At 45.8% G+C, this 19,248-nt stretch overlaps 2 pseudogenes; one reads left to right on the forward strand and one right to left on the reverse strand.

The window, feature by feature from the left end:
* LOC124024554 overlaps positions 1-4,730 on the reverse strand; it is a 7,218-nt pseudogene extending 2,488 nt beyond the window's left edge.
* A 1,237-nt stretch (positions 4,731-5,967) lies between these two features.
* LOC124024553 lies at positions 5,968-18,142 on the forward strand (annotated as a pseudogene).
* Positions 18,143-19,248: the final 1,106 nt, after the last annotated feature.

Genomic DNA, 19,248 nt, shown 5'->3' on the forward strand with positions numbered 1-19,248 from the left:
TCGTAGGCCTTGGCCTTGTCCTCATCCCGGTCAGCGTTCTTCCTGTAAGCCATCCCCAGACCCCACACCGCCAGGATGCTGTAGACATTGTCACGCACCCAGGCATCTGGCAGCTGGACACTGCAGGGCAACAGGCCTGTTACTGGGTTCTGGAGACACACACAGGTTAGACAGGCAGGTTAGACAGGCAGGTAGATAGATATCTATCTAAGTCTGGGCTCTGGCTGGGCCACTCAAGGACATTCACAGACTTGTCCCGAAGCCACTCCTACTGTACATTGTCTTGGCTGTGTACTTAGGGTCGTTGTCCTGTTGCAGGGTGAACCCTCAACCCAGTCTCAGGTCATGAGAGCTCTGGAGCAGGTTTTCATCAAGAATCTCTCTGTACTTTGCTCTGTTCATCTTTCCCTTAATCCTGACTAGTCTCCCAGTCCCTGCCGCTGAAAAACATTCCCACAGCATGATGCTGCCACCACCACGCTTCACCGGAGGGATGGTGCCAGGTTTCCTCCAGATGTGACTCTTGGCATTCAGGCCAAATCTTGGTTTCATAAAATAAAATAAAATTGTATGTCACGTGCCAAATATAACAGGTGTAGACTTTACAGTGAAATGATTACTTACAAGCTCTTAACCAACGATGCTTTAAGAATCATTAAAAAAAAGTGTTAAGCGAAAAATAGACAAGTTTAAAAAAAAGGAAATAAAAGTAACAAATAATTAAACAGCAGCAGTAGAATAACAAGCAAGGCTTTATACAGGGGGTACCGGTACAGAGTTAATGTGGAGGCTTTATACAGGGGGTACCAGTACAGAGTTAATGTGGAGGCTTTATACAGGGGGTACCGGTACAGAGTTAATGTGGAGGCTTTATACAGAGGGTACCAGTACAGAGTTAATGTGGAGGCTTTATACAGGGGGTACCGGTACAGAGTTAATGTGGAGGCTTTATACAGGGGGTACCAGTACAGAGTTAATGTGGAGGCTTTATACAGGGGCACCGCCTGCACAGAGTTAATGTGGAGGCTTTATACAGAGGGTACCGGTACAGAGTTAATGTGGAGGCTTTATACAGGGGGTACCAGTACAGAGTTAATGTGGAGGCTTTATACAGGGGGTACTGGTACAGAGTTAATGTGGAGGCTTTATACAGAGGGTACCAGTACAGAGTCAATGTGGAGGCTTTATACAGGGGGTACCGGTACAGAGTCAATGTGGAGGCTTTATACAGGGAGTACCGGTACAGAGTTAATGTGGAGGCTTTATACAGGGGTACCGGTACAGACTTAATGTGGAGGCTTTATACAGGGGGTACCGGTGCAGAGTCAATGTGGAGGCTTTATACAGGCGGTACCGGTACAGAGTTAATGTGGAGGCTATATACAGGGAGGTACCCGTACAGAGTTAATGTTTGGGGGCACCGGTTAGTTGAGGTAATATGTACATGTAGGTAGAGTTAAAGTGACTATGCATAGATTATAAACAGAGAGTAGCAGCAGCGTAAAAAGGGGTCTGGGTAGCCAGAGAATCTTGTTTCTCATGGTCCTTTAGGTGCATTTTAGCAAACTCCAAGCGGGCTGCCATGTGCTTTTTACTGAGGAGGGGCTTCCGTCTGGCCACTCTACCATAAAGGCCTGATTGATGGAGTGCTGCAGAAGGTTATCCCATCTCCACAGAGGAACTCTGAAGCTCTGTCAGACTGACCATTGGGTTCTTGGTTCCCTCCCTGACCAAGGCCCTTCTACCCTGATGGCTCAGTTTGGCCAGGCGGCCAGCTCTCTACTTCTTTCCTTTAAGAAGGATAGAGGCCACTATGTTCTTGGGGCCCTTCAAAGCTGCAGAAATGTTTTGGTACACTTCCCCAGATCTGTGCCTCGACACAATCCTGTCTCGGAGCTCTACGGACAATTCCTTCGACCTCGCGGCTTGGTTTTTGCTCTGACATGCACCGTCAACTGTGGGACCTTATATAGACAGGTGTGTGCCTTTCCAAATCGTGTCATAACAATTTAATTTACCACAGGTGAACTCCAATCAAGTTGTAAAGAACAGCTCAAGGATGATCAATGGAAACAGGATGCACCTGAGCTCAATTTCAAGTCTCATAGCAAAGTGTCTGAAAACTTATGTAAATAAGGTATTTTTGTTTTTAAAAACAAAAATACCTGTTTTCGCTTTGTTATTATGGGGTATGATGTGTAGATTGATGAGGGGAAAAAATATATTTAAAATAAGGCTGTAACATAGAAAAATGTGGAATAAGTTAAGGGGTCTGAATAGTTTCCAAATGCACTGTAGCTGGCCACTAGAGATGTATATATATATATATATATATATATATATATATATATATATATATATATATATGCCACCCCCGTGCTTCATGGTTGGAATGGTATTCTTCGGCTTGCAAGCCTCCCACATTTTCCTCAAAACATATCAATGGTCATTATGGCCAAACAGTTCTATTTTTCAAAAAAAAGTACCATCTTTGTGTCCATGTGCAGTTGCAAACCGTAGTCTGGCTTTTTTTATGTTGGTGTTGGAGCAGTGGCTTCTTCCTTGCTGAGCGGCCTTTCAGGTTATGTCAATATAGGACTTGTTTTACTGTGGATATAGATGCTTTTGTACCTGTTTCCTCCAGCATCTTCACAGGGTTCTTTGCTGTTGTTCTGGGATTGATTTGCACTTTTCGCACCAAATTATGTTCATCTCTAGGAGACAGAATACGTCTCCTTCCTGAGCGGTATGATGGCTGACTGGTCCCATGGTGTTTATACTTGCGTACTATTGTTTGTACAGATGAACATGGTACCTTCAGGCTTTTGGAAATTGCTCCCAAGGATGAACCAGACTTGTGGAGGTCTACAATTGTTTTTCTGAGGTTTTTCTGATTTCTTTATATTTTCCCATGATGTCAAGCAAAGTATGAAGGTAGGCCTTGAAATACATCCACAGGTACACCTCCAACTGACTCAAATTATGTCAATTAGCTTCTAAAGCCATTACATTTTCTTACTGACTTGCCTAGTTAAATAAAGCTAAAAAAAAGAAGGTCCCCTAAGCAAGCTGGTCCTGGGGCTCTGTTCACAAACAGACCCCACAGAGCCCCAGGACAGCAACACAATTAGACCCAACAAAATCATGACAAAACAAAAAGATAATTACTTGACACATTGGAAAGAATTAACAAAAAACAGAGCAGACTAGATTGCTATTTGGCCCTAAACAGAGAGTACACAGTGGCAGAATACCTGACCACTGTGACTGACCCAAACTTAACAGTGCTGTACAAGAATTTGCTTTCAAATTGCGTCAAACATGACTTTAGGCCGCCGTAGACAGACATGGCTCTCAAGAGAAGACAGGCTATGGGCACACTGCCCACAAAATGAGATGGAAGTGCAGCTCAGTTTCCTAACCTCCTGCCCAATGTATGACCATATTAGACACATATTTTTCTCAGATTACACAGAACCAGAAAGAATTTGAAAACAAATCCAATATCTATTGGGTGAAATACCACAGTGTGACATCACAGCAGCAAGATGTGTGACCTGTTGCCACAAGAAAAGGGCATCCAGTGAAAAACAAACACCATTGTAAATACAACCCATATTTATGTTGATTTATTTTCCCTTTTGTACATCGTTACAACACTGTATAAAGACATAATATGCCATTTGAAATGTCTTTATTCTTTTGGAACATTTGTGAGTGTAATGTTTACTGTTCATTTTTTATTTTTTATTTCACTTTAGTTTATCATATGTTTCCCATGCCAATATAGCCCCTTAAATTGAAATTGAATTGAGAGAGAGAGAGAGAGAGAGAGAGAGAGAGAGAGAGAGAGAGAGAGAGAGAGAGAGAGAGAGAGAGAGAGAGAAAGACTGTTGACTGACCTCAAGTAGAGTAGATAAGACAAATACTTTCTATGTTCTCTCTCTATTTTAAGTTGACCTTTGTCCAAGCTTTTATTTATTTTAGGGAGTCCGCGCCAGGACAGTTTGCCCATTTAAAAACAGAGAGCTATTGACTCTAGGCTTTCTAAGGATAAGTAACAGACATTTAGCCTACTGTGGGGATTTTACTGAGGTATCAATATCATTAGACCTATTGTGCATGACTTCTTTCATTGCAAATGGTAACTGTACGAATGTTATTCGCATGACATAACGTGACATTATGTCTGGCAGTGGTACGTGATATAATGAAACATACCTGGTGACATAGAATAGTCTCATGAACGAGCCTGGCGAATCCATCGAGCTTCACACCTGAGTTACTGCGGCTCCGCATGTTGCCGTCTCTATCTGTCAATGTGAAATGATGACAGACAGGTAGTTAGAGCAGGATCATTTATAGTAGGTACAGTAGTCGTGGGTCCTGACTACATTTGAAGCGTTCGCAATAGTAAAAGTACTGCCGTATGCTGTAATCAAATAACATTACTGTGTATAGAACGTCACCTACCTTGAACCCATCAGTTATTGTGCTATGCATAAATATCGCTGTTGACAGCTTTGCAGTAGCAGCTAACAATTCCACATCCATTCAACGCATTTCATAAAACTCCTAGTTGCTCCAGCGCAGTAGCATCAGTGTCAAAATATGACCGAATACTTCACGTCGCAGAGGTGTTTTTAGCTCAACATACACCATTCCTTCACATGTAACAGATTACTGCTTCTCTCTCGGTCTCTCAATGTGCCTCTCCTCTTCCTGATGTGGACAGAATGTCCGGTGTACAGTTGCCATAAAGGGGGCGCTAGAGCAGCCAACGTAGAGAAGATGAGTTGGTTATTACATATATGAATTATTGTTAGAATCTGTTATGTTTTTTTTTTAACATAACATAGATCTCGATTTAAACCAACAAACGGTGCCTGGTTTGTTTTCGGCTTTGCTTTCTATTTTACTTCGTGTGGTCTTTGTATCACCTCGGCATCATTCTGTTCAATCTAATATTTTTATATTTTCAGAATACTTTGATTGATACCAAGTGCGACCCCACCTTGTCCATTTACATTCTGCAGGCATAGTAAACAAGGGCTGGAATAACGAATTTTTAAGCCAATCAAAAATCCGGACAGTAGTTGTGTTAACCAATCAAAATAGATCTACTGCATCCCCGCTGAACGCTCGACTTCACTGGGTGGACTGCACATTTCTGTTGGATAGATTTGAATCTGCAATTCATAGTGTTTTTGAGTCAACAATCAAGATAAAGGTACGTTTTACCTCCTTATTTGTTTGGCCAGTTGTTGCAATTGCACATATTGAACGAAAAAGCGTCCTGTGCTTCTGATAATGTCCACAAAAAGCCATTGAAAAAGTAGCTAGCTAGACATCCTTACTTTGTATGTTAGCTGCTAGCGCTAGCCACCCATCTCTGAGCTAGCTTTACACTCAAATTTGATGGATATACTGAGGGCCATAAGCTACATAACTAACAACAACTAGGCTAACTAGTTACATGACTGGGAAAATGTCTGTGTTTTGATAGGCAAATCCTCAGTTGTCTAGATAGTTAGACAGAGAAGACCATATGAGGTCTTGACTATGGAGAAAGACATTTCACTAGCTATGTGAAAGCAAACTACCATTTATGTTTGGCTACTGTACCTCTTGCTCAACATACACCCTCACACTGCCCCTGTATTGTATCACTTTACTGAACAGACTGGGTTCAAGTCTCTTGTGTGCCTGAAGACGGAATCATCCCGATGAGCTAAAGCCCACCGGAACTGTTACACTTGTATTGATCCTTGTCTCCTCTCACCTTCCTTCTCCTCTGTCCCCTATCATTCTCCCTTTCTCTCTCGCCCCCATCCCCCTCCTCCTCTGTTCTTCCCCTGTCCTCCCCCCTGTCCTCTCCTCTATCCTCCTCTCATTCTCTCTCCTCCTCTGCTGTCCCTCTCTCATTCTTTCTCCTCTCCTCTGTCCTCTTCTCCTCCCTCCCACCAGATGCAGTTCATGCTGCTGTTCAGTCGGCAGGGGTAAGCTGCGGCTGCAGAAGTGGTATGTTCCCCTGTCAGACAAAGAGAGGAAGAAGATCTCCAGGGACCTGGTCCAGACCATTCTGGCCCGTAAGCCCAAGATGTGTTCCTTCCTGGAGTGGAGGGACCTCAAGATCGTCTACAAGAGGTCAGAGAAAGACAGATAGACAGACAATGGGGTTAATTGTGGGAAATGATGTGCTCCTTCCTGAGTGGGAGGGACCTTAATGTCATCTACAAGACAGACAGACGGGGAAATGTGGACTCCATCTGATAGTGTTGAGGTCAATTCAGGAAGGGAATTTCACCATCTTTGTTAAAGTTTTACTTCCTGGAAATTGCCGGTTTGACAACTAAATTGTAGTATAGTCTCAAACCACTACATTTACATTTAAGTCATTTAGCAGACAGCTCTTATCCAGAGCGACTTACAAATTGGTGCATTCACCTTATGACATCCAGTGGAACAGTCACTTTACAATAGTGCATCTAAATCTTAAAGGGGGGGGGTGAGAGGGATACTTGTGCCAAGGTTTAGAAGGCTGGTTCTCAGTAAGACTTTGCTGCTAGGGAGGAGCACCCTTACAGTTTTGTTTTCAGTCAGGGGCCATTTTTGTTACAGCACTCATTCTCAGAATGGTGAAGGCCATCTGATGCTTTTGTTATTCATTATTATCCCTGCTGAACGAAAGTATGTTTATCAGAGTGTGGCCCAAGGTTAGTGCCTTTGTTGTTTATCCCTGTGTTATCCTGTCCTCCAGATACACCAGTCTGTATTTCTGTTGTTTATCCCTGTGTTATCCTGTCCTCCAGCCTGTATTTCTGCTGTTTATCCCTGTGTTATCCTGTCCTCCAGATACACCAGTCTGTATTTCTGCTGTTTATCCCTGTGTTATCCTGTCCTCCAGCCTGTATTTCTGTTGTTTATCCCTGTGTTATCCTGTCCTCCAGTCTGTATTTCTGTTGTTTATCCCTGTGTTATCCTGTCCTCCATATACACCAGTCTGTATTTCTGTTGTTTATCCCTGTGTTATTCTGTCCTCCAGCCTGTATTTCTGTTGTTTATCCCTGTGTTATCCTGTCCTCCAGATACACCAGTCTGTATTTCTGTTGTTTATCCCTGTGTTATCCTGTCCTCCAGATACCCAGCCTGTATTTCTGTTGTTTATCCCTGTGTTATCCTGTCCTCCAGATACTGCCTATTTCTGTTGTTTATCCCTGTGTTATCCTGTCCTCCAGATACACCAGTCTGTATTTCTGTTGTTTATCCCTGTTATCCTGTCCTCCAGATACACCAGCCTGTATTTCTGTTGTTTATCCCTGTGTTATCCTGTCCTCCAGTCTGTATTTCTGTTGTTTATCCTGTGTTATCCTGTCCTCCAGATACACCAGTCTGTATTTCTGTTGTTTATCCCTGTGTTATCCTGTCCTCCAGGCCACACCAGTCTGTATTTCTGTTGTTTATCCCTGTGTTATCCTGTCCTCAGATACACCAGCCTGTATTTCTGTTGTTTATCCCTGTGTTATCCTGTCCTCCAGATACACCAGCCTGTATTTCTGTTGTTTATCCCTGTGTTATCCTGTCCTCCAGATACACCAGTCTGTATTTCTGTTGTTTATCCCTGTGTTATCCTGTCCTCCAGATACCAGTCTGTATTTCTGTTGTTTATCCCTGTGTTATCCTGTCCTCCAGTACTGTATTTCTGCTCCTTATCCCTGTGTTATCCTGTCCTCCAGATACACCAGTCTGTATTTCTGTTGTTTATCCCTGTGTTATCCTGTCCTCCAGATCTGTATTTCTGCTCCTTATCCCTGTGTTATCCTGTCCTCAGATACACCAGTCTGTATTTCTGTTGTTTATCCTGTGTTATCCTGTCCTCCAGTCTGTATTTCTGCTCCTTATCCTGTGTTATCCTGTCCTCCAGATACGCCAGCCTGTATTTCTGCTGTTTATCCCTGTGTTATCCTGTCCTCCAGATACTGTATTTCTGCTGTGCGGTGGAAGATCAAGACAATGAGCTCATCACGCTGGAATCATCCAGATACGATAGAGCTGCTGGATAAGTACTTTGGCTGTGTGAGTCTTCCTCACACTGTGTACTGTTCTCAGTCTGTATTTCTGATCATGACAGAGGCCATACTGTTCTCTGTGTTCATGACAGTGGCCATACTGTTCTCTCTGTGGTCCTGTTGGTGATCATGACAGAGGCCATACTGTTCTCTCTGTGGTCCTGTTGGTGATCATGACAGAGGCCATACTGTTCTCTGTGTTCATGACAGAGGCCATACTGTTCTCTCTGTGGTCCTGTTGGTGATCATGACAGAGGCCATACTGTTCTCTGTGTTCATGACAGTGGCCATACTGTTCTCTGTGTTCATGACAGAGGCCATACTGTTCTCAGTGTTCATGACAGAGGCCATACTGTTCTCTCAGTGGTCCTGTTGGTGATCATGACAGAGGCCATACTGTTCTCTGTGATCATGACAGAGGCCATACTGTTCTCTGTGTTCATGACAGAGCCATACTGTTCTCTCAGTGGTCCTGTTGGTGATGTGACAGAGGCCATACTGTTCTCTGTGTTCATGACAGAGGCCATACTGTTCTCTGTGTTCATGACAGAGGCCATACTGTTCTCTGTGTTCATGACAGAGGCCATACTGTTCTCTGTGTTCATGACAGAGGCCATACTGTTCTCTGTGTTCATGACAGAGGCCATACTGTTCTCTGTGTTCATGACAGAGGCCATACTGTTCTCTGTGATCATGACAGAGGCCATACTGTTCTCTCAGTGGTCCTGTTGGTGATCATGACAGAGGCCATACTGTTCTCTGTGTTCATGACAGAGGCCATACTGTTCTCTCAGTGGTCCTGTTGGTGATCATGACAGAGGCCATACTGTTCTCTGTGATCATGACAGAGGCCATACTGTTCTCTGTGTTCATGACAGTGGCCATACTGTTCTCTGTGTTCATGACAGAGGCCATACTGTTCTCTCTGTGGTCCTGTTGGTGATCATGACAGAGGCCATACTGTTCTCCCTGTGGCCCTGTTGGTGATCATGACAGAGGCCATACTGTTCTCTCTGTGGTCCTGTTGGTGATCATGACAGAGGCCATACTGTTCTCTGTGTTCATGACATAGGCCATACTGTTCTCTCTGTGGTCCTGTTGGTGATCATGACAGAGGCCATACTGTTCTCTGTGTTCATGACAGTGGCCATACTGTTCTCTGTGTTCATGACAGAGGCCATACTGTTCTCTGTGTTCATGACAGTGGCCATACTGTTCTCTCAGTGGTCCTGTTGGTGATCATGACAGAGGCCATACTGTTCTCTGTGATCATGACAGAGGCCATACTGTTCTCTGTGTTCATGACAGAGGCCATACTGTTCTCTCAGTGGTCCTGTTGGTGATCATGACAGAGGCCATACTGTTCTCTGTGTTCATGACAGAGGCCATACTGTTCTCTGTGATCATGACAGAGGCCATACTGTTCTCTGTGTTCATGACAGAGGCCATACTGTTCTCTGTGATCATGACAGAGGCCATACTGTTCTCTGTGTTCATGACAGAGGCCATACTGTTCTCTGTGTTCATGACAGAGGCCATACTGTTCTCTGTGTTCATGACAGAGGCCATACTGTTCTCTGTGTTCATGACAGAGGCCATACTGTTCTCTGTGTTCATGACAGAGGCCATACTGTTCTCTGTGTTCATGACAGAGGCCATACTGTTCTCTGTGATCATGACAGAGGCCATACTGTTCTCTCAGTGGTCCTGTTGGTGATCATGACAGAGGCCATACTGTTCTCTGTGTTCATGACAGTGGCCATACTGTTCTCTGTGTTCATGACAGTGGCCATACTGTTCTCTGTGTTCATGACAGAGGCCATACTGTTCTCTCAGTGGTCCTGTTGGTGTTCATGATAGTGGCCATACTGTTCTCTCTGTGGTCCTGTTGGTGATCATGACAGAGGCCATACTGTTCTCTGTGATCATGACAGTGGCCATACTGTTCTCTGTGTTCATGACAGTGGCCATACTGTTCTCTGTGTTCATGACAGAGGCCATACTGTTCTCTGTGATCATGACAGTGGCCATACTGTTCTCTGTGTTCATGACAGAGGCCATACTGTTCTCTGTGTTCATGACAGAGGCCATACTGTTCTCTCAGTGGTCCTGTTGGTGATCATGACAGAGGCCATTATGTTAAAGCACCATTGCTTAGCACCTATCCAAATGATCAGATCTGTGAGACGGGGAAGAAGTATACATGTTGTTATTGGAACAGGGTCTGGTTGTTCCTGTGTCTAATGGAGCTGGTCAAACTGGTTTACCATTTGGAGTAAATACTTTGGACAAGGAAAAATCTTCCAATGTGTTCCCTTTTGGTGTCTGTGTCTGTCTGTCTCCATGTCAGGTGTGTGAGCTGGACATCATCTTTAACTTTGAGAAGGCCTACTTCATCCTGGATGAGTTCCTGCTAGGAGGAGAGCTCAGGAGACCTCCAAGAAGAACGTACTGAAGGCTATAGAGCAGGCCGACCTGCTGCAGGAGGTAAGACTCTCACCTGACCCCTAACATCTGACCCCAACACTAACCCTGACCTCCAAGAAGAACGTACTGTTGGCTATAGAGCAGGCCCGACCTGCTGCAGGAGGTAAGACTCCTCACTGACCCCTAACATCTGACCCCAACACTAACCCTGACCTCCAAGAAGAACGTACTGTTGGCTATAGAGCAGGCCGACCTGCTGCAGGAGAGGTATAAGACTCCTCACTGACCCCCTACATCTGACCCCAACACTAACCCTGACCTCCAAGAAGAACGTACTGAAGGCTATAGAGCAGGCCGACCTGCTGCAGGAGGTAAGACTCCTCACTGACCCCTAACATCTGACCCAACACTAACCCTGACCTCCAAGAAGAACGTACTGAAGGCTATAGAGCAGGCCGACCTGCTGCAGGAGGTAAGACTCCTCACTGACCCCTAACATCTGACCCCAACACTAACCCTGACCTCCAAGAAGAACGTACTGAAGGCTATAGAGCAGGCCGACCTGCTGCAGGGAGGTAAGACTCCTCACTGACCCCTAACATCTGACCCCAACACTAACCCTGACCTCCAAGAAGAACGTACTGAAGGCTATAGAGCAGGCCGACCTGCTGCAGGAGGAGGTAAGACTCTTCACTGACCCCTAACATCTGACCCCAACACTAACCCTGACCTACAAGAAGAACGTACTGTTGGCTATAGAGCAGGCCACCTGCTGCAGGAGGTAAGACTCTCACTGACCCTAACATCTGACCCCAACACTAACCCTGACCTCCAAGAAGAACGTACTGAAGGCTATAGAGCAGGCCGACCTGCTGCAGGAGGTAAGACTCCTCACTGACCCCTAACATCTGACCCCAACACTAACCCTGACCTCAAGAAGAACGTACTGAAGGCTATAGAGCAGGCCGACCTGCTGCAGGAGGTAAGACTCTCACTGACCCCTAACATCTGACCCCAACACTAACCCTGACCTCCAAGAAGAACGTACTGAAGGCTATAGAGCAGGCCGACCTGCTGCAGGAGGTAAGACTCCTCACTGACCCCTAACATCTGACCCCAACACTAACCCTGACCTCCAAGAAGAACGTATTGAAGGCTATAGAGCAGGCCGACCTGCTGCAGGAGGTAAGACTCCTCACTGACCCCCCTAACATCTGACCCCAACACTAACCCTGACCTCCAAGAAGAACGTACTGTTGGCTATAGAGCAGGCCGAATTGCTGCAGGAGGTAAGACTCCTCACTGACCCCTAACATCTGACCCCAACACTAACCCTGACCTCCAAGAAGAACGTACTGAAGGCTATAGAGCAGGCCGACCTGCTGCAGGAGGTAAGACTCCTCACTGACCCCTAACATCTGACCCCAACACTAACCCTGACCTACAAGAAGAACGTACTGTTGGCTATAGAGCAGGCCGACCTGCTGCAGGAGGTAAGACTCCTCACTGACCCCTAACATCTGACCCCAACACTAACCCTGACCTCCAAGAAGAACGACTGTTGGCTATAGAGCAGGTCGACCTGCTGCAGGAGGTATGACTATGTCCTAGATGAGTTGGTGTAATGATGACATCTCTGGGCCTGTCCTAGATGAGTTGGTGTAATGATGACATCTCTGGTCTATGTCCTAGATGAGTTGGTGTAATGATGACATCTCTGGGCTATGTCCTAGATGAGTTGGTGTAATGATGACATCTCTGGACTATGATGACATCTCTGGGCTATGTCCTAGATGAGTTGGTGTTATGATGACATCTCTGAGCTATGTCCTAGATGAGTTGGTGTTATGATGACATCTCTGAGCTATGTCCTAGATGAGTTGGTGTTATGATGACATCTCTGAGCTATGATGACATCTCTGGGCTATGTCCTAGATGAGTTGGTGTTATGATGACATCTCTGGGCTATGTCCTAGATGAGTTGGTGTTATGATGACATCTCTGAGCTATGATGACATCTCTGGGCTATGTCCTAGATGAGTTGGTGTTATGATGACATCTCTGAGCTATGTCCTAGATGAGTTGGTGTTATGATGACATCTCTGGGCTATGATGACATCTCTGGGCTATGTCCTAGATGAGTTGGTGTTATGATGACATCTCTGGGCTATGATGACATCTCTGGTCTGTGTCCTAGATGAGTTGGTGTAATGATGACATCTCTGGGCTATGTCCTAGATGAGTTGGTGTAATGATGACATCTCTGGTCTATGTCCTAGATGAGTTGGTGTTATGATGACATCTCTGGGCTATGTCCTAGATGAGATGGTGTTATGATGACATCTCTGGGCTATGATGACATCTCTGGGCTATGTCCTAGATGAGTTGGTGTTATGATGTCTCTGGGCTATGATGACATCTCTGGTCTATGTCTAGATGAGTTGGTGTAATGATGACATCTCTGGTCTATGTCCTAGATGAGTTGGTGTAATGATGACATCTCTGGTCTATGTCCTAGATGAGTTGGTGTTACCTTTTTCTCTCATCTCTGATCCCTATGTCCTTGATGAGTTGGTGTTTGTGTTGACATCTTTGGTCTATAGTACTGCTGTATTTAGGCTAATGTTATGAGGCAGCCTGTCGGTGGCATTGTTATTCCAGGCTCTCCTACCGCCTGCATCCACATGACTGAGCTATGGGAACATCCCAGGGTTGGCTCTCTGAGCTCTCACTCCTGTCCACAGCTATATGACTGGTGCTATGGAAACCTCCCCAGGGTTGGCTGTCTGAGCTCTCATCCTGCATCCACAGCTATATGACTGAACTATGAAACCTCCCCAGGGTTGGCTGTCTGAGCTCCTACCTGATCATTCTTGGTCTATGTCCTAGGGTTGGTGTCTGAGCTCTTTTTCTCTCAATAATGACTGAGCTTGGGAACCTCCCAGGGTTGGCTGTCTGAGCTCTCACTGACCTGCATCCACATGACTGAGCTATGAACCTCCCCAGGGTTGGCTGTCTGAGCTCTCACTGCTGTATCCACAGCTAATGTTACTGAGCTATGGGAACCTCCCCAGGGTTGGCTGTCTGGCTCTCCTACCCCTGCATCCACATGACTGAGCTAAGGGAACCTCCCCAGGGTTGGCTGTCTGAGCTCTCACTACCTGCATCCACATATGACTGAGCTATGGGAACCTCCCCAGGGTTGGCTGTCTGAGCTCTCACTCCCTGCATCCACATGACTGAGCTATGGAAACCTCCCCAGGGTTGGCTGTCTGAGCTCTCACTACCTGCATCCACATGACTGAGCTATGGGAACCTCCCCAGGGTTGGCTGTCTGAGCTCTCACTACTGCATCCACAGCTATATGACTGAGCTATGGGAACCTCCCCAGGGTTGGCTGCCTGAGCTCTCACCGCCTGCATCCACATGACTGAGCTATGGGAACCTCCCCAGGGTTGGCTGTCTGAGCTCTCACTCCCTGCATCCACAGCTATATGACTGAGCTATGGGAACCTCCCCAGGGTTGGCTGTCTGAGCTCTCACTCCCCTGCATCCACATGACTGAGCTATGGGAACCTCCCCAGGGTTGGCTGTCTGAGCTCTCACTACCTGCATCCACATGGCCTGAGCTATGGGAACCTCCCCAGGGTTGGCTGTCTGAGCTCTCACTCCCTGCATCCACATGACTGAGCTATGGGAACCTCCCCAGGGTTGGCTGTCTGAGCTCTCACCGCCTGCATCCACATGACTGAGCTATGGGAACCTCCCCAGGGTTGGCTGTCTGAGCTCTCACTACTTGCATCCACATGACTGAGCTATGGGAACCTCCCCAGGGTTGGCTGCCTGAGCTCTCACCGCCTGCATCTACATGACTGAGCTATGGGAACCTCCCCAGGGTTGGCTGTCTGAGCTCTCACTACCTGCATCCACAGCTATATGACTGAGCTATGGGAACCTCCCCAGGGTTGGCTGTCTGAGCTCTCACTACCTGCATCCACAGCTATATGACTGAGCTATGGGAACCTCCCCAGGGTTGGCTGTCTGAGCTCTCACTGCCTGCATCCACATGACTGAGCTATGGGAACCTCCCCAGGGTTGGCTGCCTGAGCTCTCACTGCCTCTGTTCATAAAGGGGGCTTCACTCACTATTCAGCTCTCATTCATGACTACCATCAGCATGAAACACTGGAGAATCTGACTGGGGGGGGTTGACAAAAGGGGGGGGGTGTACTTTTCCAGTCTAATCCACCCTTTTCATCAGAATTGTTCCAACTAAAACTATAGAGCTGCATCATACTTTATATATTTTACGTCTAGCTGAAGAGTCTGTGCTTGAGGAAGGATGATTTGTGTTTTAGGTCTGATAATGTTTACTAGTTTATACAAGGCTTGGCTAACAACGTCACAGAAACGATGCGAGCTCTTCAATGGGACCCGAAGGCTGTGTGTGGTGTTTCTGGATGGTCAGATGGCAACGATGAAGTAGGGGGACTCGTTTCAACTAGTTCAATCTCGTTCTGGCACCAGAGCTCGGTGCTTATTATGGGATGTATTAGGTTACGATATCCGACTTCTTCGATATAGCGTTAGTGATATGTTCCAGAAGGAACCCACTGAACGATTCAGGATATGAAGAATCATATTTGTCTTGGTAAAATGTACTTTATAACAACGGAAGTGAAATGCAATCACCAAAGCGCGTTACGGACACCCTTTGTGTTTGAGAGACAAGTGCACATTTTTATTTATGTTTTCAATAAACATTGAAATACAGTTTACATGTTGTCAACAGTCTAATAAAATAAAAAAAACGATCTCGCTCTCCCAGAACAAGCTTGGCTAGTGGTAAAAACCTGCTTATTCAGACAAAAGACCAATCTAAGCCGACCACGTCTCTGCTAAACAACCAACCCATCTATTTGTTAGCTTACTAACTGGGCCTGGCAGTCATGCACATCATATGAAACGAATGAGGTGGTAAGTGCAGCACCAGGCTCACAACACTAAATGCTTTACCAAGCTAGCTATCTGGCCACTGTCGCTAGTGACATCATTAACTCGCAATGGATCAGTTTTCACGAAGCAGCTGCCTAGAGACCCTTTACCTACCTAGCTAGCTAGCTTAATCATGCTAACCATTGTTAGGAATTTTATAAATAATGACTAAACAATATCTACATTTCAAATAGAACTATAACTAATGAAACTTATACTCTGTTTTATATCTGATTAATAATTTTAATTCATAAGGAAGGGATTGTGGAGCACGAAACAGGGGGTAATTAAATTAAATAAATACCATTCCAGCCAGGTTGGAGAGGACTGGAACTGTGGGTTTTTTAAGTAAGCAAAAAGGGTCGTTAACCTATGGTTGAACCGACTCAACTTAGCTCTGGGATGTTTAGATAAGGCAGAGAGTGTTTTTCCTGGGTTTTCCATTATCTGAAACTGTCTTCTAAATAGTGATGGATGAAGGTGACCATTCCAGAAGTTAATAGATAAGTGTGTGTCTGGAGTGAGCGAGCTAGTGGGTTGGAATGAACTTTTCAACTGGTTGGAATCCTGGTTGATAGGAGGAAGGACAATTTATAACCTATGACGTCATATTTTGTAAAAAAAAAAAAAAACTGTTGTTCGTGGTTATATGGCAGCGCGCTCCGAGAATAAATCCTATTATCTCATTTTGATAAGACTGATCTCTGTCTATTTTATGCAAATAAGAATCTTACAAATTCTCATAAAATAGACTAAGTGAATTCAATTAATGAAAACATATTGGAATTATGAAATTACATTAACACCATTTAGCTTACGTTAGCCAGCTAGCTAAAAGTCTATCTATGGGCTGTATGTGATTATGGAGAGTGAATTAAATATATATATATATATCTTGCTGTGGCCATCTGGCTAGTATCAAAAAGGGCATTCTGCAACGCTAGTGCAGCTAGCTGACATTGACTAGACCGTAATGCAACACACACGGACATCCATTGCCATCTTCTGGTTTGGAGTATTTTTAACGAGGCTGAGGACTTCGCTGTGTGACAACTCTGTTCGGAGGTGCTAAGTACTGTCACATGTTTGCCTGCCGACAATCCTACCGATGTGTCTGGCTATTATTGATTAAATACCTTGTTAACAGTGCAATTTTTGAAGCCACAACTAATGTCTGGATTGGACATTTTGTGCCTTTCCTTTATTGCTCGTTTGGAACACAGGAGGTTGGTGGCACCTTAATTGGGGAGGACGGGCTCGTGGTAATGTCTGGGGAGGACGGGCTCGTGGTAATGTCTGGGGAGGACGGGCTCGTGGTAATGTCTGGGGAGGACGGGCTCGTGGTAATGTCTGGGGAGGACGGGCTCGTGGTAATGTCTGGGGAGGACGGGCTCGTGGTAATGTCTGGGGAGGACGGGCTCGTGGTAATGTCTGGGGAGGACGGGCTCGTGGTAATGTCTGGGGAGGACGGGCTCGTGGTAATGTCTGGGGAGGACGGGCTCGTGGTAATGTCTGGGGAGGACGGGCTCGTGGTAATGTCTGGGGAGGACGGGTTCGTGGTAATGTCTGGGGAGGACGGGTTCGTGGTAATGTCTGGGGAGGACGGGCTCGTGGTAATGTCTGGGGAGGACGGGCTCGTGGTAATGTCTGGGGAGGACGGGCTCGTGGTAATGTCTGGGGAGGACGGGCTCGTGGTAATGTCTGGGGAGGACGGGCTCGTGGTAATGTCTGGGGAGGACGGGCTCGTGGTAATGTCTGGGGAGGACGGGCTCGTGGTAATGTCTGGGGAGGACGGGCTCGTGGTAATGTCTGGGGAGGACGGGCTCGTGGTAATGTCTGGGGAGGACGGGCTCGTGGTAATGTCTGGGGAGGACGGGCTCGTGGTAATGTCTGGGGAGGACGGGCTCGTGGTAATGTCTGGGGAGGACGGGCTCATGGTAATGTCTGGGGAGGACGGGCTCGTGGTAATGTCTGGGGAGGACGGGCTCGTGGTAATGTCTGGGGAGGACGGGCTCGTGGTAATGTCTGGATCTGAATCAGTGGAATGGTATCAAATACATTTATTTTAATCTTTATTTAACCAGGCAAGTCAGTTAAAACAAATTCTTATTTTCAATGACGGCCTAGGAACCGTGGGTTAACTGCCTGTTCAGGGGCAGAACGACAGTCAGCTCAGGGATTTGAACTTGCAACCTTCCGGTTATTAGCCCAACGTTCTAACCACTAGGCTACCCTGCCGCCCCACATGATTTGATACCCTTCCATTCGCTCCATTGCAGCCATTTATTATGAGCCGTCCTCCCCCCCAGCAGCCTCCTCTGATTTACATCAGCTGGTCTTGCGGTCAGTTGTATTCAAACAGTGCTTTTCTCTCTCTCTCCGTGCTTCACCTCCTGCTAGGATGCCAAAGTAAGTGTTACATCTACCTGATCTGCTGTATTTAATCGTGGCGTTGGAGCAGTTACTCAAGTCATTGCATTTAGGCTTCAAACACCTGTTTTCTTGTATGCAATCCATAAACCAATCAAACTGGTCCATCTTCAGACTGACTACAGTGTTTTATCCTTCTCAACTGTCATCTTGTCTGTTCCCTCCCTCCTTTAGGAAGCTGAAGCCCACGGAGTGTCCTGGAGGAGATTGGCCTGACATAAACTCCCTCCATCACTGCCCCAACTATCTCCCTCTCTTTATTCTCTCTCTCTTCTCTTCACGGGGCCCAAACATCTTGTTCTCGCTCCTTTGATGTGCTGTAGTGTTGTCTTGTACTAAAACTCTTATCATGTTGTTAATGTTACTTGTGCCAACTGTCTGTTCCTTGTTTTTTTTTTTGTACCTCGTCAAACACTCACCTTTTGAAACCCCTGGGGTACATGCAGCCAGTGGCCACAGACGACACCAATAATACCTGAAATCTCACCCACCTTCCTTAAGTCAGTGTTTCTGTTGTACGTGACATGTCCGTGACGGGCATTTTAACTCAGTCTCGTCTAGAGAATTTAAAACAATTCAAAAGTATATCATAAAGAGTAAGAAACCCCTTTTTTACTTCAATGGGATGTTCACAAGTAAAAGAAAGCAAAAGGATGTCAGTATTTTTAAAGAAGTGTTACAGTTTAAAAGTATTCATGTTCATTCTTTCATTGTTTGACCAAAGAACACTGTGTTATAATCATATCGTTTTGAAGATAAATGGTGTTTAGGGGGAAAATATGTGCTCTCTCAGGGTTGGGGTCAATTCTATTTAAATTCCTATCAATTCAGAAAGTAAACCAATTTACACTTTTTTACTCATTGAAGGAAATGTGCATTGGAATATCAGTGTATTCCTGAATTTAAATAGAATTGACCCAAGCCTTGCTCTGTATAGCCTGAGTCCCAGATCTTTGTGCTGTCTTGCTACCTCCTGTGTCGTTCAATATGTTCAGTTGGGAAGACAGCACAAACACACCTGGGACTCCTCCCATTCTGCATGCTTTAAAAGGCAAGGGAAGAGTAACACTGGGGACTCCGCCCACTCTGCATGCATTAAAAGGCAAGAGAGGAGTAACACTGGGGACTCCGCCTACTCTGCATGCTTTAAAAGGCAAGGGATGAGTAACTCCGCCTACTCTGCATGCTTTATAAGGCAAGGGAAGAGTAACTCCGCCCACTCTGCATGCTTTAAAAGGCAAGGGATGAGTAACTCCGCCTACTCTGCATGCTTTAAAAGGCAAGGGATGAGTAACTCCGCCTACTCTGCATGCTTTAAAAGGCAAGG

Source organism: Oncorhynchus gorbuscha, unplaced genomic scaffold (genome assembly GCF_021184085.1).
Source record: "Oncorhynchus gorbuscha isolate QuinsamMale2020 ecotype Even-year unplaced genomic scaffold, OgorEven_v1.0 Un_scaffold_1925, whole genome shotgun sequence".
Lineage (NCBI taxonomy): Eukaryota > Metazoa > Chordata > Actinopteri > Salmoniformes > Salmonidae > Oncorhynchus > Oncorhynchus gorbuscha.